We start from the raw sequence: 16,910 nt of genomic DNA on the forward strand, positions 1-16,910 counted from the left end.
ACGACGCCTGAAATGACAGAAACCGGTCCCCGGAAGCTTGTTTCCTTCCCAGTATAAGAATTGGCTTGGTAGTTTGGTTTGCCCTGTTCCCATCATGCACTGGGACAGGAACAGACTAATTTGCATATAGCCAAGTTCTGAGCTGGGATGGTGCAGTGAGCTAAAAAACGGTGATGGATCAAGCCCTGATCTTTGGACTGGGTAAGAGTGGTCTGCTTAATTCAGGCACTCTGTTCATCACCACCCCCTTTTCTGAATCATTTTGTCCACCATAAGCGTGGAAGGGTATACTCAGATGTGAGTCCCTTGCTCATTGCACCATCAGGATTCAAGCAAGCCGGGCCGACGACGCCTGAAATGGCAGAAACCGGTCCCCGGAAGCATGTTTCCTTCCCAGTATAAGAATTGGCTTGGTAGTTTGGTTTGCCCTGTTCCCATCATGCACTGGGACAGGAACAGACTAATTTGCATATAGCCAAGTTCTGAGCTGGGATGGTGCAGTGAGCTAAAAAACGGTGATGGATCAAGCCCTGATCTTTGGACTTGGTAAGAGTGGTCTGCTTAATTCAGGCACTCTGTTCATCACCACTCCCTTTTCTGAATCATTTTGTCCACCATAAGCGTGGAAGGGTATACTCAGATGTGAGTCCCTTGCTCATTGCACCATCAGGATTCAAGCAAGCCGGGCCGACGATGCCTGAAATGGCAGAAACCGGTCCCCGGAAGCTTGTTTCCTTCCCAGTATAAGAATTGGCTTGGTAGTTTGGTTTGCCCTGTTCCCATCATGCACTGGGACAGGAACAGACTAATTTGCATATAGCCAAGTTCTGAGCTGGGATGGTGCAGTGAGCTAAAAAACGGTGATGGATCAAGCCCTGATATTTGGACTGGGTAAGAGTGGTCTGCCTAATTCAGGCACTCTGTTCATCACCACCCCCTTTTCTGAATCAATTTGTCCACCGTAAGCGTGGAAGGGTATACTCAGATGTGAGTCCCTTGCTCATTGCACCATCAGGATTCAAGCAAGCCGGGCCGACGACGCCTGAAATGGCAGAAACCGGTCCCCGGAAGCTTGTTTCCTTCCCAGTATAAGAATTGGCTTGGTAGTTTGGTTTGCCCTGTTCCCATCATGCACTGGGACAGGAACAGACTAATTTGCATATAGCCAAGTTCTGAGCTGGGATGGTGCAGTGAGCTAAAAAACGGTGATGGATCAAGCCCTGATCTTTGGACTGGGTAAGAGTGGTCTGCTTAATTCAGGCACTCTGTTCATCACCACCCCCTTTTCTGAATCATGATGTATGTTCTATGGCACTACTTGTCATCTTAGTGCTGCTCTGTCGTGCTCAATCACGTTGCAGCACTGGGTCTGGAAGTGGCCAGTGAAAGTTTTGTAATTGTATGTTATTATTTTAACATAGTGAACAAATGTGAAAAATAATTGAATCTATTTTTTGTTTTTCAGAAAATTATTTCGTTTGGATTAAAATTTGGTAATGCCAAGAAGAAGTAAAAAAAAGAAAAGAGAAGCAAAATATATATTTCAGCAAAAGGCAAAGTTTGAATTTGAAAAAAAATGGGAGTAGTACAGAAACAGTTTGTTCTACTATAAGTACAAGATGAAAAAAGGATCACACAAAAGGAAAAACAAGAATTTTTCAAGTAAGGTGACGCAGAGTTCAATTTCATATACCAGGCAAAGGAAAGATGATAAAGAAATAGTATCTGTTACTCGGAGACAAAAGCAGTTTTATGAAAATCGTCAGACTTTTTCGATCTAGAGTGAGTCAGAATTCAATGAAAAGAATGCTGCAAATATAAAACGAAAGTTTTTGAATTGAAAGAGAAACAGCGTATTGAATGAATAGTGGATAGTGCTTTCAATTTAAAACAGAAGTTATTCATTGTGATTTTGAAGAGAAAGTATTAAACAGAATGTTAAGTTGTTGCAAGGACTAGATCCATGTCACGTAAGAAAATATACTGAGAAGTATGGGCATTCTCTGGCTTGTCTTTGAAGAAAAGTTTGTAAAAGTGTTTTTGATCAGTTGAGGATGTTAGCAGTATGTTATTCACAAATGCGGAAGTTTGTGAGGAAAGTGTACTATTTAAAAAGTTTTGCATTATTTTTAAGTGAACTGAGTACAAGTCTTTTATATGCTTCTTTATTAGTTGTTCAAAAAAAGTGTGATGATATTGAAATACAATATTTTGGTTCAGAGGAAGTGAAAGTTTGACAATTACAGATGTTGGAGGAGATGGGAAAGTGATTAGCACTGATCAGTTTGAAGAAGAAATTGGAAATGTTAATGTAATGTGGTCTGAAATACGAAACTATGTTTGTGTTTGTTTGTCGACATACTGATTATAAAAGTCAAAGTAGGAATGTTGATTTGTATTTGAAAAGTAAAAAGGAGAACAATGGTAAGTGTGTAGAATTTACAATTTACTTGTTGGTGGAAGGTCAATTTGAGTTAGGTAGTGATCAACATATATGCAAATATTGTTATAACAAATTAGAAGAAAACAAAATGCCTTTTAGAGCGGTACATGATAACTTAGAATTAGTAGCTATTCCAGAGGAACTGACAGAATTGAATACAAAAGAGTATGTTCTAATTCAATGTGTTCATTCTTTTCAAAGTACAATTCGGATGGAGCCTAAAACAGGTTAACAGCCACCAACAGACTTGCAAAGCGGTTTGAAGGAAGAGTGGTGTAGTTACCTTTGGATTTTAAGAAAAAATTTGAAACTTTTGCTGGAGTGAAAGAGAAAAATTAGGCAGTAGTCATTCTAGGAAATAGTGTGGTATCAAAAAGTCGTTAAATATGGCAAGAACTTGTGGGTGTTAATAAAGTTGAAAAGGCTACCTTATATATTATAGAAAACAATATTTATTACAAAACTGTAAATGTAGGTGAACAGGTAATAAGTTTAGAAGATTAATCTTGTTGACCGATATTCTGAAGCTGCAATCTATGTAGGTTGATCATTATACCTTCTACCTTCTCCTGTAGGAAACAGCTGTGGAAAATAATGACTTTCTAAGGTTTTCTCCCATACACTCATTAGAGTTCCTTGTGCTTTTTTTATTTCAAATAACTCAATGATGCTTCCTATTACTTCTTTTGAATGCAAAGGATATATTGTGTAAGGTTCATCAATATCTTCAGTGCTTGACTTGACCACTTTCTCAATTTGATCACTTGAAATTACAGATTATATTCTGAAGATCCTAGATTTCGACAGTGCATTTTATACATATTCCACCTTTTGTTTGAAAGTGATGTGTCTTCTCTGTTGTTTGCAGTGAACCACATAGTTAAAACTAAAGTCCCTCAATAAGTTCTTTCTGTGAAAGAATTTGTGGAGAAATTTCAATAAAGAGATGAAAATTTAGAAGGACACTTAATCATTTTGATGGCATGTCAACGTGGAAAAAATGAGTATTGGTATTGCCGTCATGAAGAACTCAAGTGTATGTTATGGAATGTAGGTACAAGAACATGGCTTATCACACTTAGCTGTGCAGAGTATGCATGGGAGGATTTGCTTGACTTTGTAAGAGAAGCAAATTCCAATATAAAAAATGTTGAAATAAAGACTTGTGGTGAACTGTGTTCATTGGATCCTGTAAATGTGTGCAGATATTGTAATGATAGGTTTCAACCTATCATATCTGCAATAAAAAGAATACACCTTTTGGAGAGGTTACCGATTTATTTTGGAGAAAGAAGTATCAAGCAAGAGGTGCACCTCATATACCTATGCTATTATGGATCGAAGATGAATCTAAATTTAGAAATGATTCTGATGAAACAGTATTGTCTTTCATTGAATAGTATGTGACGTGTGAGATACCAAGAGAAGAAGGACATAGAAACTTGAGATAGTAAGTTTTATGTTTCCAAAGTCACAGTTGTTGAAAGTATTGCAGAAGAAAATACAAGTCTAAAGGAAAATTTTACACCAGATGTCGGCTTGGTTTTTCCTGTCCAGTCTTTTGTAAAGGAAGAGTAAATTTCTTTTTTTATTCTGTAAAGCACACAATAACTCGGAAGTTTCCAAAGAATAACTACAAGTTAAAAAGAAGAGAACTGTCAAAGTATATCAACGATTCCAGTCATTTTAAAAATGTGGAATGCGAATATAGACATTCAGTATGTTGCAGATAACTCAATTGCTGTTGCATGTTATGTTGCATCGTACATAAAAAAATCAGAAAAAATAGAGATGAAAGAACTGTGGGAAGAAATTGCACAAGAGAAAAGCCTTAGTAAAGAATTGTACAGTTTTACTTTGAAAATGTTTTCCCACCGAGAAATTAGATTGTATGAATGCTCAGACTGATTGTGCTCTTCAAGTTTAAATTCAAAGTTATGAGGAATCATTTGGGGAAGTTTAGATCTTGCCTGCAAACGAAATGGAGTCTTGAAATCATTTGAAGGAATTAAACAATTAACAGTAAATGAAGCAGACAATCTTAAAACTAATATGTTGGACACGTACTAACTGGAAAGGAGTCAACATCTGGAACAGCTATTTCTGTATGAAGTACTTCAACATTAGAGCTTGAAAAGAAATGTTAAAGAGAATGTAAAAGAAGGAAAATATGCAGTAGTTGGATGTCATGTTTGTTTAGTAAAACATGCAAAGAGTAATCTCATAAACCAAAAGAAAGTTAGTTGTGAAACTTTAGATAAGCGAGAATTTTACTATTTAGCACTTCTACAACTGTTTAAGCCATGGTGTAGTGAAAGTGAATTATTTGGAGACTTTGGGCCATATGTATTAACACATTTTTCCATTGACATAGAATGGGTAAAACCCTTTGATACATCTGGCCCTTTGACTGTTACGAAGATTTTTTTAATACATGTAAAGGTAGCGTTGCATGTACAATTTTTGCTAAATATTTAAAAATGTTGAATGATGAAGTTGAACAGGAAAATACTATTACAGCTGAAATTAGTAATGAAAGTGCTCAAGATAGTGAAACTAGTAGTTCATGTAGTCACGATCTTCTTGGATGACCAATACTGGAAAATTAAGCAGCCATTGCTATGCATGAAGTTGAAATTGCAATGCATTACAGCAGGTCCGAAAAGTAAAACGGGGTCTTGATTCTATGATTGAGGATGTCAGAAGTTAAAGTCTGTGATAATTTATGTCTACCTCCTCTGACCAGGTGGAATCAACTCTAGGTCCCAACAGTGGAATGGCGTCTTGATCCCACAATGGATGATGTTAGAACTGAATCTGAGAGTGGAAATGAAGGTACTCCCTTTGACTGGGTGCAACCAACTCTAGGTTCCAATAGCGGAACGGTGTCTTGAGCCCACAATGGATGATGTGCGATATAACTTGCTGCTTGTTTTTCACAGAACTCCCTCTGTTGAGGTGGATCATAGTGTGTTCTTATGTAGCTAACTGTTGTACAGGATTATTGTGGTTGGTTGACTGTAGTCGCTAGACTACAGCACGGTACAGCAGGTCCGAACAATGAAACAGGATCATAATTGTATGATTGAGTATGTTAGAAGTTAAAGTCTGTGATTATTTCTGTGTACGCCCTCGAACAGGTGCAAGCAACTCTAGGTCGCAACAGTGGAACGGTGTCTTGATCTCACAATGGAAGAGGTCCAATATTACATGTTGTTTGGTTTTCATCGAACTCTCTCTGTTGAGGTGCAGTACACTCTGTGCCTCCATAGCTAACTACTGTACAGGATTATTGGGTTTGGTTGAGTGTAGTCGCTGGAGTACACTGCAGTACAGCAGGTCTGAACACTGAAACAGGGTCTTGATTCTATGATTGAGGATGTCAGAAGTTAAAGTCTGTGTTTATTTCTGTGTACCACGTTCAACCAGGTGCAACCAGCTCTAGGTCCCAACAGTGGAAAGGTGTCTTGATCCCAGAATGGAAGATGTCCAATATTACTTGTTGCTTGTTTTTCATAGAACTTCCTCCGCTGAGGTGCATCAGACACTGTGCTTGCGTAGCTAACTGTTTCACATGATTATTGTGCTTGGTTGACACCAGTCAGTGGAGTACACCGCAGTACAGCAGGTCTGAAAACTGGAACTGAATCTTGATTCTGTGATTGAGGATGTCAGAAGTTAAAGTTTGTGATGATTTCTGTGTACCCCTTCCGATGAGATGCATCAAAATCTAGGTACCAACAGTGGAATGGTGTCTTGATCCCACAATGGAAGATGTTGGAAGTGCATATGAGAATGGAGATGAAGGAACTCCTTTTGACCAGGTGCAACCAACTCTAGGACCCAATAGTGGAACGGTAACTTGATCCCACAATGGACGATGTCCGATATAACGTGCCGGTAAATTTTCACAGAGGTCCTTCTGTTGAGGTGCATCAGACCTTGTGCTTCTGTAGTTAACTGCTGCGCATGATTAATGGCCTTGGCTGACTGTACTTGGTGGACTGCACCGTGGTACAGCAGGTCCGAACAGTGAAACGGGGTCTTAATTTTATGATTGAGGATGTCAGAAGGTACAGTTTGTGACGATTTGTGGTACCCCCTCCGATGAGGTGCATCAAACTCTAGGTCCCAACATTGGAACGATGTCTTGATCCCACAATGGATGATGTTAAAACTTCATTTGAGAGTGGAGATGAAAGTACTCCCTTTGACCAGGTGCAAGCAACTCTAGGTCCCAACAGTGGAACGGTGTCTTGATTCCACAATGGAAATTGTGCGATATTACTTGTTGCATGATTTTCATAGAACTCCCTCCATGGAGGTGCATCAGACACAGTGCTTCCGTAGATAACTGTTGCATATGATTATTGTGCTTGGTTGACACCAGTCGGTGGAGTACACCGTGGTACAGCAGGTCCGAACAGTGAATTGTATGATTGAGGATGTCAGAAGTTGATGTTTATTATTATTTCTGTGTACCCCCTCTGATCTGCTGCAACCAAGTCCATGCTTTCGAATTGAATGGTACATGGCTGTTAGGTGTTAATGAATATTGAGTCTGGCCTACAATGCAGACAGAAGTATTCACAAATCAGATCGAGTGATGATTGTTTAATTGTAGAATCCAGTAGTCAAGTAACTACAACGTGTATTGGAATATACATATTATGTTTTCAGTATACTTGCATGAAGACATTTTTTTTAAATGACTTATAGGTTTACTACAATGACCAAACTTAATTTGCAAGTGCAAAGGAACACTGAATAGCCTACACTATAGACAGCAGAAATGGCATTTGAATTGTTTTGTTTTATTTATTGCAGATTTTTCTGCAATTTATATTGTCTTTTGTAAAGAGGAAGTGAGAGAAAGTATTCATGAATGTCTGTGTGAGTACTGTCTACAATTAACACTGCAGATAGCAGTGTTCACAATTCAGATCGAGTTGGTCTTGTAGATGATGCAGTTCTGTAGGAAAAGACATTGCTGCAGTGTGCTCTGTCTACACTATGCATACGTATTATTACAGGCTCCAGACAAGCTTTTTGTTGCTACACGTATGACAAACTGTGTAGCTGAAATTCAGATTGAGGTGCTATTGCAGATGAAGCTATGTTGATGGCAACAGATATTACTCCTGGTACGGCCCGCCCGCAGCATGCATCATCGCTGGCCGTGCACATGCCGAATGCTTTTTATGTGGCTATCTGAGTGCACTAGAATTGATGGACCCTTTATGATACAATCTTTTTGTGTATTTTTTCAAATCTATTAATTGTGTCTCAGTATACCACAAGTTGTGTTTCTTTTACGATGGAATATTTTTCTTTGTTACTTCACATCTACTGTCCCTACCTTACTGTAGTACAAACTTTCGATTCTTTTATTATTAAATGTCTGAGTGTGATCCAATGATTACTGTTGTAGTTGATGATAGCAGCAACTATTCCCTGAGGGCTGGTTTACACTGACTCCACACGCATCCACCACAGACGTCACTGGATATGTGAACCTGGTAATTAAAAGGAATCGAGCGCACGTGCCCGTACCCACTTCCACATCTATCTGTGTCCGTGTGTTCATTATCTACGCATGATATTGTCTCTGGGCCGTACTACATTACGTTGTGCTGTGAACAGCCTATGCAATCATGGTACTTCTGGTATTGGAGAAAATTTTGGTTATATAACTTTTAGGTGTATGGCTATGACAAGTGGAAGGCTACTTTACAGACCATGAATATTGATGAAGATGATGGTTGCCTGTTGTGTGTAGTGTAAGGTATGTGTAGATTGCAAAAAGTTTAGAAAAAAGCTCTCTTTAAACATTTTAAACATTTATATATTTCTAACTGTAATAAACTTATATTATAGTGAATATATTTTCTCAAAATCACGCCGGGTGCGGTCTCCTTGTACGCTGGGTGCGCAATTGCCAGGTGACCATAAAAAAAAAGCATTTCATTAGTTCATAACATTTCCCATTGTAACAGTTGGAAAACGCCACCCATTTTAGTCAATCTCTGTACCTCTTCTGCTTGGAGAGCTTTTTTCTAAACTTTTTGCTATGTAAACATATCTTACACTACACACAACATGCAACCATCATCTTCATCAATATTCATACTTTGTAAAGTAGCCTGCCACCTTTAATAGCCATACACCTAAAATTTGCATAACCAAAGTTTTCTCCACTAACAGAGGTAACATGGTTGCATACGCTGTCCACAGCACAATGTAATGTGGTACAGCCCAGGGGCAGTATCATGAATAGATAATGAACACAATGACGCAGATAGATAGTGGAAGTGGGTACGTGCACCTGCGCTCAACACCTTTTTATTACCAGGGTCACATATTCAGTGACGTCTGTGCTGGTTGCGTGTGGGGTGAGTGTAAAGCAGCCCTCAGGGAATGGTTGCTGCTAGCATCAACTACAACAGTAATCATTGGATCGCACAAAGAGATTCAATATTTAAAAAAATGATAATTTGTGCTGCAGTAAGGTAGGGACAGTAGATGTGAAATAATACAGAAAAAATTCTATCGTAAATGAACCACAACTTGTGGTATACTGAGACACAATCAATAGATCTGAAATAATACACAAAAAGATTATATCATAAACGCTCCATCAGTTCTAGTTCACTTACATAGCCACATCAAAAACCTTCAGTATGTGCACACCCAGCGATGATGCGAGCTGCGGGCGGGCCGTACTAGGAGCAATATCTGTTGCCATGAACACTGCATCATCTGCAATAGCGACTCGATCTGAATTGTGAACACTGCTGTCTGCAGTGTAGGCCAGACAGAGCGGTCAGCAAAGGCCCACAGCCACGTGGCATTGACTTGAGCTCCACAGTTTGCAATACGTGAAGGAACCAAAAAGCATGTGCGGAGCCTGCATTGATGCATATGAGCGATACAGACAGAGCGTACTGGAGTAATGACTTTTCCTACAGGACTGCGTCATCTACAATACAGAGTCAATCTCAAATGTGAACACTGCTGTCTGCAGTGTAGGCCAGAGAGAGTGTTCAGCAAGAGCCCACAGCCACGTGGCATTGACTTGAGATGCCCAGTTTGTCATATGCAAAGCAAAAAAAAGGCATGTGCGGAGCCTGCAATGATGCGTATGCGTGGTGCGGACATGGCGCACTGGAGCAGTGTCTTTTCCTTCAGGACTGCTCATCTACAATACCGACTCAATCGCAAATGTGAACACTGCTGTCTGCAGTGTTGGCCAGAGAGAGCTTTCAGCAAAGGCCCACAGCCACGTGGCATTGACTTGAGCTCCACAGTTTTCAATCTGCGAAGCCACAAAGACAGTGTGCGGAGCCTGCAATGATGTGTATGAGTGGTGCAGGCAGAGCGCACTAGAGCAATGTCTTTTCTGACAGAACTGCGTCATCTACAATAGTGCCTTGATCTGAATTGTGAACACTGCTGTATGCAGTGATAATTGAAGGCAGTACTCACACACACAACAATGAATACTTTTTCTCACTGCCTCGTCACAAACTACAACAACATAAATTACAGAAAACTCTGTAATAAATAAATAAATCAAAACAATTCGAATTGCAATTTCATCTGTCCAGAGTCTACACTATTCACTGTTACTTTTGACTTGCAAGATGAATTTGGTCACTTTACTAAACCTATAACTCATCTAAAAAAAGTTCTTCAAGCAAGTATACTAAAACAATATTGTGTAATTTCAATAGACGTTGTAGTTACTTGACTACTGGATTCTGTAATTAAACAATCCCCACTCGATCTAAATTATGAACGCTGCTAACCACAGCGTAGGCCAGAGGCAGTGGTCATTAGTGCCTCACAGCCACATACCATTGGATTCCAAAGCATGGAGTTGGTTGCACCTGATTGGAGGGGGTACACAGAAATTAACACAGACTTTAACTTATGACATCTTCAATCATAGAATCAAGACCCCGTTTCACTGTTCAGACCTGCTGTACCGCGGTGTACTCCACCAACTGGTGTCAACCAAGCACAATAATCATGTGCAGCAGTTAGCTACGCAAGCACAGAGTCTGTTGCACCTCAACCGAGGCAGTTCTATGAAAACTAAGCAGAAAGAAATATCGGACATCTTCCATTGTGGGTTCAAGACACATTCCACTGTTGGGACATAGAGTTGGTGGCACCTGGTCGAAGGGAGTACCTTCATCTCCACTCTCGAATGCAGTTCTAACATCGTCCATTGTGGGATCAAGACACCGTTCAACTGTAGGGACCAAGAGTTGGTTGCACCTGATCGGAGGAGGTACACAGAAATTATCACAGACTTTAACTTCTGACATCCTCAATCATAGAATCAAGACCCCATTTCACTGTTCGGACCTGCTGTACCGCGGTGTAGTCCAGCGACTACAGACAAAGCCCCATACTCCTGTACAGCAGTTAGCTAAGGAATCACAGAGTGTGATGCACCTCAACGGAGGGAGTTCTATCGAAACCAAGCTGCGGATAATATCGGACATCGCCCATTGTAGGATCAAGACACCGTTCCACTGTTGGAACCTAGAGTTGGTTGCACCTGATCGGATGGGGTACACAGAAATCAACACAGACTTTAACTTCTGACATCCTCAATCATAGAATCAAGACCCCGTTTCACTGTTCGGACCTGCTGTACCGTGGTGTACTGCACCGACTGGTGTCAACCAAGCACAATAATCATGTGTAGCAGTTAGCTACGGAAGCACAGAGTCTGATGCACCTCAATAGAGGGAGTTCTATAAAACCAAGCAGCAAGTAATATCAGACATCGTCCAATGTGGGATCAAGACACTGTTCCACTGTTGAGACCTAGGGTTGCTTGCACCTGGTCGAAGGGAGTACCTTCATCTCCACTCTCAGATACAGTTTTAGCATTGTCCACTATGGTATCAAAACACTGTTCCACTGTTGGTACCTGTTGGACTACTGTGTTAGTAGTATACAGAGCACTCCACGCTGCTCGACCTCAGGCTGGGCGCTGTGTGCCTGTGTCGCGGTAGCCAGCATTAACCTCCAGCATTAACCTCAGGAGCCTTCCGAGCTCGTAGACCTCAGCCCAGGACCTTCCGCCGGCACATGGTGGACCCTCTTTCACATACGGCCGTGTCGAAAAGTGAACTGTGGAGCATATGTGCCTCGCAGCGGCCATAGCGGTTTCTGGTTACCAGCACGCTGTGAGCATCATTCACGCAGCCACCTTCGCTCATGGCATCAGCCTCGTGGCAGGGTAACCTGTGCAGACCTGGGAGACACGTTCGCCATTCTGGAACAAAACCACACACAGAGAAACATGCCTTTTCTTCATACCCCTACGCTAGCCTTGCGTACACCGAGCCAGCCCACTAAGCTAAACATTTGGGGGGGGAGGCACGTGCGCGCTACCTTTCAGTAATCTTCCCTACTGACTGTACTATCATGGTTGCCTCCACTGTCTACTTCACTCAATAGACCATCAGTGTATGTTGACATGTACATGTCTGTGCTCTGCATACTCAAGTCCCCACAACACTTTGCATTGTATACTTTTATAATCAAGAATGACTTGCCACCTTCGCACATACTTTGCTCCCATCTCTCCCTGCATTCTGCATTGTGTGGCAGAGGTACCATGCCATGTTTGGTTTGTATACTTGGCTAGCCACGGTTCCCTTAGTGTCGTTGTGTCTGCTAGGTGTACATGTTGTTTGTCACGTTGTATGAGATTATATAAAGTAGCACGGTTATTCACGAGCAGTGGTTTCTCTCATTTACATATCGCAGTCTTAAAGAGCATACATAAGTTTTTGTCACATGTGAAAAGTGCGACCACAATGGCAGTTATTCATTACTATCCAAGAATGTCCAACTACACGGCGCTTCTAAGCTTACAGCCCGCAATCTTGCGTCCTTTCTAAAAAGGACGACAACTCCCACAATCAGACCAACATTCACACAGCTTTCTAATGGCAGTTATCTGCTTCTCAATAACATGCACTCCTATGGAATGTGAGCTTCCTGTGGCAATGTATATTCCCATCCACATAAACTAATTCCCAAACTTCAACTTGGCCTTCAATCCCTACTTTGAAAACAGATTTCTTAAAACAAACCAAACTGAAAGCGATTTGTTTACAACAGAAGTGTCCCTCACTTCTGCAAAAGAAATGTATCGACTGCATATACCACAAACTTCAAGCAAAATACACACCCTTTTAAATATGAAACTCCCATTACACTTTGTGAATTGTTGCACAATTTTCAGCACATCTCACACTCAAGGTCTGGCACACTTTTTTAACACGGTCTCCTCCGAGCTTCTCACATGCTTTCAAACTGTTATTCTTTTAGTACCAGACTTCATTCAGTCGATCATCTATGGAATAACAGGAACAGTGCCCATAATACTCGCTCTCTTTGCGGCCATCCTACTACAAATTTTGCTTTTAAAAATATGGCTGCGCTCTCTGTGGTAACAACCATGTCCGACAGAATACGCCTCTATGCGAAGCTACATCAATACTGTAAAAAAATTGAAAAACTTTTCAGCTGCCTACCTCTATCTATTATTGGAGCCAGCTACAACATAACATTTACTTACACATATGCAATCTGCGTACAACCATCTTTTTATTGCACAATTTGCCCATTCGACTGGCGAATTGATCTATGCCTTGCCAACATCCCAACAATAGCTCCCGATATCCAGCAGATAATGTAGTATCTTGAAAACCATGAACTCGATTGTTCAGGCAGTGGAGCAATGGCGAATGCAATGCAAAAAGGTATCGTGGCGGAATGGGATTTCTGTGCAGCCGCGAAAGATCTCCTGCAACGTGCGACCTTTCACAACATCGCAGATTGCCTGCCAATTCAAATTGCTGCTCCAACATTCAAGGAACATTACTGTCCCTTCGAGGATATGAATTGGATCGCTTCACTTTTCTCACACGATGGCAACAATAGCCTTTTGGAACATTATGCATCTCAAGCTGCTGAAGAACTTCTGGACTGGAATCTCCAAGACTTGTAAGAAACTCATCTTATTCTTGGATGGATGGATTGTTTTCCATCTTTTTTTACTTTTTCCTTTACATTTTTTTTAATACACTTCAATTGTACTACTTTGATATAATAACTTTCTACGTATACTCAGACATTTGAACTCTGTCTTCATTACTGCCCATTACATCTCCACTCTAACCAGGGATTGGTGATGTGTGGCCTATGCAAATACGCAATTTACTTGCTAAATTAGCCTAAACCCAACACCCATTTATAAACCATGTCTATTCTTTGTACACACATTTCTCTGCCTGACTCTTATCCACGAAGACCTTTCACACAAATTTACTCATCCTCAGCCTCTGCTCACAACCTGGTGATCAAAATGAAAAAAGACGACATTGTTTATAAACTGGTTGGCACAGTGTGGTATTCATATGCTACCTACATTTTCATTATACAATTTAGTCATTCATGTCTAATAGCTATTGTATATGTCACATGTAATGTGGAATTCCCTGATGCAGGAGCGTCGGTTTGAATACAGCAGAAGCGGTTGGAGTTTGCCTCAGCTGGATGCCTTAGCTTTCTGCACAAAAATGTTTTTTTGAAACAGCTGAAGACACTAATGTATGGTTTGACCAGAAAGGTACTGAATGTGCTTCTCAGAAGCGCAATGTTGGTGTTCCTCCTCAAAGTTCCGATGTGGGTAGAACTATTACCAATGTTCACACACACCAGAATGAATCTACTGTACAAGAGATTGCTGACTGTACTACTGTTGATAAATTTGTGTTAGAAAAAAACGGAGTACCAGGTTACCTAAGAAGTTTGATAATTACATTTTACACATTTTTTTTGTTTGTTTTCTTAAAGGATACATGTGGTAATCGTATTCTACCTTTATTTCCATTATACAAATTAGACTTATTGAAGTGTAATAGGTATTGTTTATGTCACATGGAACTCTAACATGTAATATGGAATTCACTGATGCAGGAGCTTACGTTTGAAAACAGCAGCAGCGGTTCAAGTTTGCATCGGCTGGATGCCCTAGCTGTTGCACCAGTGGGTCCATTTATGGCACTTAAATAAAGACACTTTCTATATAACTTTCAAACTCCATCACTTTATTACACACAACCACTTTCGTAGACACACCTCATTTCACCATTTGTCTTCTATGGCATTGCAACATTCTGCATTATATTTTCCCTGGCACATTACTATCGCGCCTTAACCTTTTACACCATCTTAAGATGGCCACCGTCGCACGCCACTTTTTCATGCTTAAGTCCGGTTTCATAATCACACAGGTGAATGTATTCAAATAATTTAGTTAGGTATAAATATCAGCGTAGTCATGGACCATTACCGTCAGGCGCTATACGGACTGAGGGGACACCACGTCTGGGCTCACATTTCCTGCGTTTATCACTATTTCCTTGGTAAGTTACATTACCCGGTTTCGCATTTCCCCTTTTTTATTTAAATTAACCTTCGGTTTAGCATTGATTGGACTTTAACCCTTTGCCATTTTCATTTGAAACTGTTGTCGTTCTTGGCGAAATCACTATCGTGGAGAGCTTTCTCCCTCACTCTCCAACATTACCTTCTGGGTTTTTTTAAAAAATCTGCCTAAAGTGATGCTGCTAATTGTAGTTATTTCATCACTTCTCCGGGTTGGTGAACTAGACATCATTCAAAATATTGCTCTGCATTTTACACTTTGAACAACATTGTTGATACTATAAAAAATTGTTCTTATCATGATTTCTCGATTACTCTTTGGGTTGATGAACTATAGATCATTTATAATATCGCGTGGTCCATTACATTTTCAACAATATTTTTCACAACATCTATTCGATATTTTCTGTTTTTTACTTTGCACAATGTTGATAATATTATATATATCTTCATTTTTTCTCTGTTACTTTAGAAACCTGGAGGAGGAATTATGAGAGACATCTTTTGACTTCACGATTATTAGTCGTGAGGTTTATTTGGATATTTTCAGGTGAATTCGATTACCCTTTTTTAATTTCTCATAGCTTGATCTAAAACACGCAACTCAGTTTCTAATATAAGCTGTTGTTTTTTCTCTCATTACTCAGATTGAGGTGCACATCACATGGTTGGTGCACCACATACTCATTTCCATTTGCTATTGGAGTAAAATTAACTCTCCTCATAGCATTGATAGCTCATTCTAGGTAAGCCGGGGTCACAACACTATATTTATAATTTATATGTGACAAGTATGTTGTTTACACTGCAGCAACTACTTACTTTGCTGAAACAGTCCCCCAAGAAGAGGACTGTTTCCCCTTGTCCTAGTCTGTTTAGCAAGTACTTCACATACCATTTTTGGAATTTTAATATACTGTTTGCATCCCTTTTTTAACAGTACTTTTCCAAGCCCAGCTGCATATACGACTTCATAGGATTGAATTCACTTAAAGACTATTATATCTTATGCTTACTAATAGTAAGTTCTTTTCGATCCTTTTCTTGAGAATACTTGTATAGTCGTTCTGTGATATTGACCGTTTGGCTAAGCTTTGAATTTGTTAAGGCTTTTCCAAGTTAGAATTTCCCTCCCTCCCTTTTCACTTTTTCCTTTTACTTTCTTTTATCTAGTCTTATAAAAGAAATTTACAGAGCGGACTGCAAACCAACTGGCCCCTACACACCGCCAGGGATTTGTCACTCGATTCTTGGTAGGTGTGTTTTCTTCCTTTTTTTTCTTTAAGTGTTTAGTGGTTTCCTTATGATACTTCACTTGCCACCCTCCTACTATTGTCAAAAGATGCTTGATTATTTAATCCTTATTATCCATCCAATCCATCAGATTCTCTCTAGGAATGTAATATTAAATATATATCCGTCTGAATTGTATCTTTCTTTTTTTTTTTCAATGAATTTCACCCTTGCAAGTATTATACCTTCAATTCATGTTGACTTGGGGTATTACTGACTTGATAAGCTCAGGAATGTAGCAAACCAAGATTTGTTCTTTGTATGACACCTTTACAGTGTTTTTAAAAAATTGTGACTATTTTATGCTCGGCTGAGTTATTTAATGGTCCAAGTTTTAATTGTATGTTTATGTCTTTTCCTTTGTAAACACAGCCCTGAAGAAGTCCCGTCAGGGACGAAACGCGTCGGCTGTTCATTTTCTCTCTGTTGAAAAATAAATCATCCAAACAAAACGGACTTCTGGACAATCCTATTTGTGCTTCCAAGATAATTGTGTTTGAGCACTTTTTCAATTTATGGTGCACCTGTGCTTTCATTTAACTCATTCTGCCTTATATTCTTCATGATTATTTCTTTATACCTGCTTGCTAAAACACTGCATTGGAGTCTTCACGACTTAGACTCACAGTTTCATCCCTGAGTCTTCAGTGCAGTACCAGTGAGTAGTTTGCTTTCCGCAAACTACTCACTG

General features: G+C 39.9%; 1 long non-coding RNA gene across 1 annotated transcript; it reads left to right on the forward strand.

The window, feature by feature from the left end:
* Window positions 1-1,485: 1,485 nt before the first annotated feature.
* LOC144761772 (uncharacterized) lies at window positions 1,486-16,667 on the forward strand. Its single transcript, XR_013595890.1, has 6 exons — window positions 1,486-1,667; window positions 15,399-15,476; window positions 15,574-15,672; window positions 15,867-15,947; window positions 16,100-16,179; window positions 16,592-16,667. It is a non-coding gene; the product is annotated as an uncharacterized LOC144761772 (long non-coding RNA).
* The last annotated feature ends 243 nt before the right edge of the window (window positions 16,668-16,910 follow it).

Source organism: Lissotriton helveticus, chromosome 6 (genome assembly GCF_964261635.1).
Source record: "Lissotriton helveticus chromosome 6, aLisHel1.1, whole genome shotgun sequence".
NCBI lineage: Eukaryota > Metazoa > Chordata > Amphibia > Caudata > Salamandridae > Lissotriton > Lissotriton helveticus.